The following is a 7619-nucleotide window of genomic DNA, read 5'->3' on the forward strand; positions in this document are numbered from 1 at the left end:
GTTATGTACATTGGAAAGTTCTAGATCAATGTGACAGTACGGTTCTTATCTTTCTGTAACATTCTTTTCATCACTCAATGTTGAGTTTTCCAGATTTATTGACACATGTTAAGTCTCATTTATTTAACACCTCTCCACTATTTAATGAAGATGTCACGTTTTATTTTCACTTTTCTCCTTATGGCATTCAGGTTATTTCCAAGTTTTTTTTTCCACTATAAATAATACTAAGTAAATATCCCAGTAGCTATCTCCTTATGCACATGTTGAAGAAGACTTCTAAAGAGGTAGCTAGCATAATGAGTAAGCATGAGCTCTGCTGCCAGATTGCTGGATTTTAATCTTACATGTGCCATCGATGAGGTAGGTAGTTTTTGAAAAATCACTTAACATCTCCATGCCATGAGTACCTCTTTCTTGGAGTAGTAAGGATTAAATGAGTTAATATACAAAACATTTAGAGCAGGATCTGGCACATAATAAACATGTATGGGGGTTTATATTTTTATTTACCAAGGAATGGCATTAGTGGTTTGTGAAATATGCTTATAGTTAACTTTATTAGATGTTGCCACATTGCTTTTCAAAATTTTACATATTTATGCTCCTAATCATGATGAATGAGTGTTCCAGTTACTTTGCCTCATTTTCTACATTTATATTTTTAAACAAAATTTTTGACATGCCAGTGGTATGAATTGATATCCTGTTGTTTTAATTTGCATATTCCTTGTTATTGCTGAGGCTGGACAACCTTTCCTGTGTATTTGGTCATTTGAGATTCCTCTTTTGTGAATTACTTGTTCATATCCTTCACTTTTTCCTTAGTTTGATTATTATTTATCTTTTATTTATTGTTTATGAAAGTTCTTTATACACTCTAGGTATTAATTTCTTATTGGTTTTATGCCCTAGATGATTTTTCCTCTATTTTGTTGTTTTGCCTTTTAATTTGGCTTGTGATTTTTTTTGTTAGAAGTTTGAATGTACTCATATTTATCAATCTCTTTCCATTAAAATTAGTTACTATTTATATATTTGAAAAATTGCTTCTATGCTTTTCAGTCCTAAAAATATTTTTGCTTGTGTATTTTTTTCTAAATGTTTTTTGAAGTTTTTTTTAATCATGTTTAGTCTTTAATGCACTTAAAATTTATTTTTGAATTAACTATCAGGGTATGATAAAAAAAATTTCTTTCCCATGTGGCTAGCTAGTTGTTGCATAATTTCCTTTCCTCTTCCTTAGTTATACCTGCAAGTTCCCATCTATCTGGGGAGGCATGTGTCTGTTTCTGGGCTGTTTATCCTGTTTCACTGCTCTATTTATCCCTGAAATCACAGCATACTTTTTAATTGCTATAGGTTTATAATACATCTTCAAATTCTCAATCTCTAATGGGTCTGTAAAGCTGGTGAATTCCTATTGTCCTTATTCTTTAAAACTGTCTTGTCTATTTCATAGTCTTTAACTTCCATGTGCATTTTTGAGTCAGCATGTTAAATTGCACACACATACCCCACCACTTCATATAGACACACCATGTTGGGGCTTTGATTGAAATTGTATTGTGTTTAGAGATAAATTTGGTGAGAAGTGACATATTTATGTTAAAGTCTTTCCTTAATAAGCACTGTATATATTTTCACTCATTTAGATCTTTCTTTGATAGTTTTATAATTTCATCCAAAAGATTTTTGTACATAGTATTTTTAGAAAAGTTTCTGACTTTGGTTTTTAATCTGTCCCTCTGGATGTATTTTTTGAGAACAATTTTCCACTTTTCTAATATTTTCTTTAGCTGTGTCTAATTGGCTGTTAAACAAATTCATTTGATTTTTAAATTTAGTTGTTGGATTTGGGACTCTTATTTCTATGTAAGTCTTTAAAAAAATACAAATCTCTGCTGAAATTCTCTTACATCATCTACTTACTTAAATGTATTAGCCCTTCTACAGGATATGCTGTTTGTGTGTGTGTGTATGTGTGTGTATGAGAGAGAGAGAGAGAGAGAGAGAGATGGGGGGGGGAGAAAGAGAGGGAGATTGTGTGTAGAAAAGGAGACTCTGAACTAGACAGATGCTCCTGAAAATATCCATTTCAAAATACATTTGACTGTTATTACTTTTCAACAATAGTTATTAGGTTAATTAGAACATAATTTTTTAAAGAAAGAACCCATTGTGTTTTCATATTAAAATTCAATTAAGCATTAGAATTTTTGAAATAGTCAAATTATATTATTTTTTAAAACTAGGATATTCCATTCACTTAGGGTTTATAAAGTACCACTAAACTCGGAGGTTTTTTAGGATGGGTTTGTGTTTCTTTTTTCTTTTTGGCATCCCAGTGCTTAGAATAGTATTTGGGATAAGTTAAATGCTCAACAAATGTCTTAAAATTGAAGTGAATTAGTACTTCAATACAATTACCTTTCCTGAACACAGCCTGACTAATTAGGGTTAGGGGATTAGAAGATGATTTTGTGGTAAGTCTATAATATAAAGTTTTCTATGTATAAACCAATATGCTACTAAATTATTTAATTTTAAAAAAACTATATTCATCTCAATAGAAAACTGTCAAAATGTTAAACTTAGATCAATAAATAATGTAAGGAAAGAGAAGAATGAAGAATTCAGGCATAGAGCCCTGGAAGAAGAAATCCCTCCTGCTCAAAACAGTCCATAATTGTTGGAGACTCTTGGATATGTTCTTTGAGTTTGGGGGCTGGAGAACAGCATAGCGACCACAACTTCTATGGGTTTCAGTACAGAATGGCCACCTAGATGTGGCTAAACTGAACATTCTAGATTAAATATGCTATTTGATATTTACATTTTTGGATAGTCTCAATTGATTATCAGGAGAGAGATTGGGGCAAGGTTGAACATCTGATTAAAGAGTAATTTGGTGACAGGCAGGTTCCAGGTGGCTCCTGTTAGTGATGTTACTGTTACTATCTGCCTAAGGTAGGTGGTACAGATGGTTGTAGTTTTCAGTTGTGCCTTCCTTTTAGAAGCTGGAGACAGTTTAGTTTGCAATTAAAAATAAGACTAAGTCTTGATATACCTTGGGAGCAATTTTCTGCTTTTTCAGATTGCCACTAGAAACAAGAAAGCTAAGAGATTTGTCATGTCCACAAGCAATCTAGTTTTGCTGTATAAACAATTTAAAATATAATGTGCTATACGGTCTGATAGCATGTGACATGACCACAGGGAAAGTTTACTTTTTACCTGTGGTCAGTCTTCCATCAACTAGAATACTCTTAGGACTCAAGATGAAAAGTCTGGAATCACATAACCTCTAAATTGTCATTCATCACTTGGCCAAGCAATGGCTTCTGATTGAGCAAACAGGAGTATTATTTATTGGTAGAAATAGTTGGAAAGAAACAGTTTTGAAATTGTAAAAAATAGCCTAGTATTTAAATCAGCTAGTACTCAAAATGCAAGAAAATATCTCTTTATCCATTTCTCTCATTGTTCCAAAATGACCCTGAGTCTTATACAAATGCACACACACAAATTATTATATACTGTTTTCTATGGGAAAAAATAGGATATGATAGATAGGTATAGAGATAAGATTGGAAAACTACTAGAATAACTAATATCTTCTCTCCATGGTGGGATTCTGGATTACTTTTATTTTCTTCTTTGAGCTTTTCTGTATTTCACAAAATATGAATGCATATCATATTTTAAATTTATGTGTTAAATAATAACTCATTTAAAAGTAATTTCCTACAAAATCTTATTAAATGATAAATAGCAATAAGTATTTAAAATTATGTACACCTACTCAGTAATTAACAGACAACCACTTGAAATGATGAGAATGTGAGAAGAGGAAAGGTAAGCTGAGAAGAGCTGGGTTTGGCCACAAAGAGGCAGGCAGGGAAGGATAGCACACTTGGGAAGCATGGGCTTCAAACTTGTTTTCTCCACCAACATAAGGGCACCATAATTGGTGTTGTCTCACAAAATGGTGGGGGCTGAAATAAGTCAGTTGCTCAACAGAAGCAAGATTTTGGTCCTTATAGCAAAGGCTACTCTCTCTTAGGGGTCTTCTTAAAAGAAGCTTCTCTATGGACGTGTGGACATTTTGGAGGGCAGCCCCCCAGCCCAGGGCCCAAACAGCACAAAGGGAGAGTCTGGGCAAGCCAACTCTGTCACTGTGACAGTTCTCTGGCATGCTGTCTCCCTCCTGACCAGACCTCCAGCCCCTCTCTCCTGGGTTGCTGCACCTGCTGATGAACTCACCTCTTGCACTGGGACTTCCCTCCTGCCCACTCTCTGCATGGAGGCACGGGGCTGAATCGTACCTTGATCCATGTTGTCAACCCTCTTCCTGCTTCTGTTCTTTGACCTCTTTGAATCATGTCAACATGACAATCAGAATGATCTGAATTCAGTTAGATCATGAATATCTCTATTCCTACCATTCAAGTGACTTCAAGTACATCTTATGAGCAAGAACAAAAGTCTTTAGAATGGCCCACAGGCCCTTGATGATTGGGAATTGGCCCTGGCCTGCCTCTCCTCCAAGTGTCCGCCTGTCCCTCCTCTGCCCTCCTGGGTGCAGCTGTGTGCACTGCATGCCTACTTCAGCCCCTTTGTGTTTGCCATTCCCTATGCCCTTATCCCTTTATGCCTGTTCATCTTTCTTTTATTAATAATTCAGCTAAAAATCCAGATAAAGTCTGCTCATCCTTTTATAATTTCCCATGGGAGCTCACACCTTTCCTTCCCAGCATTCACCACTTTATGTTTGTGTTTATATTCATTTGAGTCATTGTTTCGTATGGTGTTGGCTTCATGAGGGTAGGGAATGTTCTGCTCACTATCATGTCTCTTGTGGAAACAGGGCTTAAGCACATGATAAGAGCTCACTGTTGAATGACTGAATGAAGATCCTGAAGAGTTGGTTGGAGAGTCCTCTATCCACTCCTCACACCCTTCTAGCTTTAGTCACTAGTTTGAAAGCAAGATTGGAAGCCCACTTGTTCCTTCCTCTGGAGCATCTCAATAAAAAATGGGGATTGTGGGTTGCTGGGCAACCAAAGAAAGTCCCAGAAGAACACACCTGGCAACATCTCCCAGTCAAAATTTTGTATTTGGAGTTCAACATGCTGTTTTATGAATAGCTTCAGCTACTTTTGGAATAGGAACAATTTTTCCTCTCCTGTCTGCTTTCCATTCAATTCTTCCAACCTTAAGATCATTACTGGTCTCAGTTTTGAAGGGAGAAAAGTGCAAGCTCTAAAATTACATCTAAATCACATTTGGATTCTTGGAAGAAAAGAGAACACATGGTCTTTGGGTGGAATTGTATAAGGGTGGATGAAGAAGTTTGAAAAGTGTGTTTTTGCGGTGCATGGCTATAATCTCAGCTATTGGGGAGTCTGAGGGAAGGACTGCAAGTTCAAGGTCAGACTGGGCAACTTAGTGAGGGCCTGCCTCAAAATAATATAAATAAAAAGGGCTAGGATGTAATTAATGGGTAGAGCATCCCTGGGTTCAATCCCCAGGACTGTTAGAAAAAAAGTTTCTTAAAAGAGAATGTTCTTTGGAGAGTTGATTTGTTTAATTTGAAGGACAAGATTTTAATTTGGTCATGATCCACCTTTTACTGTTACTCCTCCTTTCTATGACTGGAGAAATTTTATATCCAGGATCAAAATTCCATTTGAAACCTCCAAATTTGCCTCTGAACCTCAGATGGCAAAATGGAGCATCATACTTCAGTATTTGTAAGTAGTTCCTATGGGAACATGACTGTTCCCTTGCAATTAATGATCCTTGTGGTCCTATTCAAAGCTTTCTTTTTACTCTAATGGTTACTTCATGGATTGGCATGGTTTTCAAGCTTATTGTTTAGAATTGTTGTCTCATTCCATGTCTCAAAAATAGCCATTTGATATTCTAAAATCTTTCATTGTATATGTGGCATGTAATGACATTTTATGTTGCCATATCTACTATAAATAGGTTAGAATATATATCATCATCATAAGACATTTTTTATTACTAGCTGTTAGTTAATTTCTCTAATTGGGAGAAAAGGTGCAAATGTTGTGGGATGGGGAGGAAGAGGTGAAGTAGAGATACATTTAACTTAGTAGAGAGGAGGGGTTGGGGCAATTGTGCAAGTTTGGGAAAGGGGGCTTTAATTTCTGAGGTCTGGAGCAGAGAAATTCTACTCCTTCAACCAACAATGTGGATATTATAGGAGGCACTACAATGGTAAATTTAGAGGTGAAAAAAAATAATGATGCCTATCTTCATGGAGTTTGCAATGTATTAAGACAAAAATAGACATTAAACAAATACTCATATAAATAAATATGCCCCTTCAAATTATGATAAAAATGTAGAATTAAATTATATTAGGGATACCTGTTTTAGAAGAGGAAAGAAATTAGGGAAAACTTTTCTATTAAAGAAAGTTGTAGGCTGATACCTGAAAGATAACTTAGAGTCAGCTAACTTCAGAGCACCCCAGGTGGAATGCTGGGGTGGAAAAGAATGTGTTGCCTTTAAGAATTTGGAAGGTCAGTATGGCTAATGCAGAGAGCAAGGGGTGAGGGAAGAGGGCAGGCCATGTGGGTCAGAGGCTTGAAGTTTCTCCTTAATGCCATGGATGGCACCTAAGAGTTGACAGTGAGGAGTGGCATGATGAGATTGTGTTTTTAAGTCACTCTGGCTGAACATGGTGGATGGATGAGAACTAAGAGGAAAGATGTTGGGAAAATGCTAAAAATAATGACTGTTGAGATAATGAAAGGCATATTCTCTAAATCTTCCATATCCACAAATCACTAGTGACTAAAATTACCTCTTTGGGTTGAAATCTTAAAGACTTCCTGTGTGTTATGAGGTGGGGAGTATAAACCACTCTGAGGAATCACAATATGAAGAAGTTGGTGTTTTCTGGAGTTGCTGATGGCAGAGCATTAGGGTGCAGTCACTTTAGGAGGATCCAATGGTGCCTTAACCGCTGTTAGTTCAAACAATAATTTCTTTCTTTCTTTTAGTACCAGAGATTAAACCCAGGGGTACTTAATCACTGAACCACATCCCCAGCCCCCTGCCCCTTTTTAAATATATTTTATTTAGAGACAAGGTCTCATTGAGTTGCTTAGGGCCCGAGGATGGCTTTGAATAACTTATTTCTTTAAGAAAAAGAATTAGAAGGAAATCGAGTAAAATAATAATTGTGGAATATGTGTTTTGGTACATTGAGAACAAGTTTTTTACCTTACAAAAGTTAGAAGTGTGAAATTAAGTATGGATACTGGGGATGAGATTGCTTAAGTTATCTGTGTGTAGAGATGAAGCACAATGAATCCTGCCATGGTGTATGATTAAAATGCACCAATAAAAAAGAAAAAAATTAAAGAATGAAATTCTTTGAAATTAAACAAAATCATATTTTTAGAAGAGAAATAGAATGGAGCAAGGTGAAGAAAGATGAAAAGGAAAGGGCCTGTTGGTGGACAGTTTACCTAGAGTCTCCATTCCCCAAATGCTCACCTCTGGTTTGTCCAATATCAGCCTCTGTGTTGAGAATACAATTCCTTTTTAGTTTTTTTTTTTTTTTTTTTTTTTTTTTT

General features: G+C 35.8%; 1 pseudogene; it reads left to right on the forward strand.

Moving 5' to 3' along the window:
• The first annotated feature begins 309 nt into the window (after positions 1-309).
• LOC107137604 overlaps positions 310-7619 on the forward strand; it is a 21943-nt pseudogene continuing 14633 nt past the window's right edge.

The sequence above is a fragment of the Marmota marmota genome, unplaced genomic scaffold (assembly GCF_001458135.2).
Source record: "Marmota marmota marmota unplaced genomic scaffold, marMar, whole genome shotgun sequence".
Classification (NCBI taxonomy): domain Eukaryota; kingdom Metazoa; phylum Chordata; class Mammalia; order Rodentia; family Sciuridae; genus Marmota; species Marmota marmota.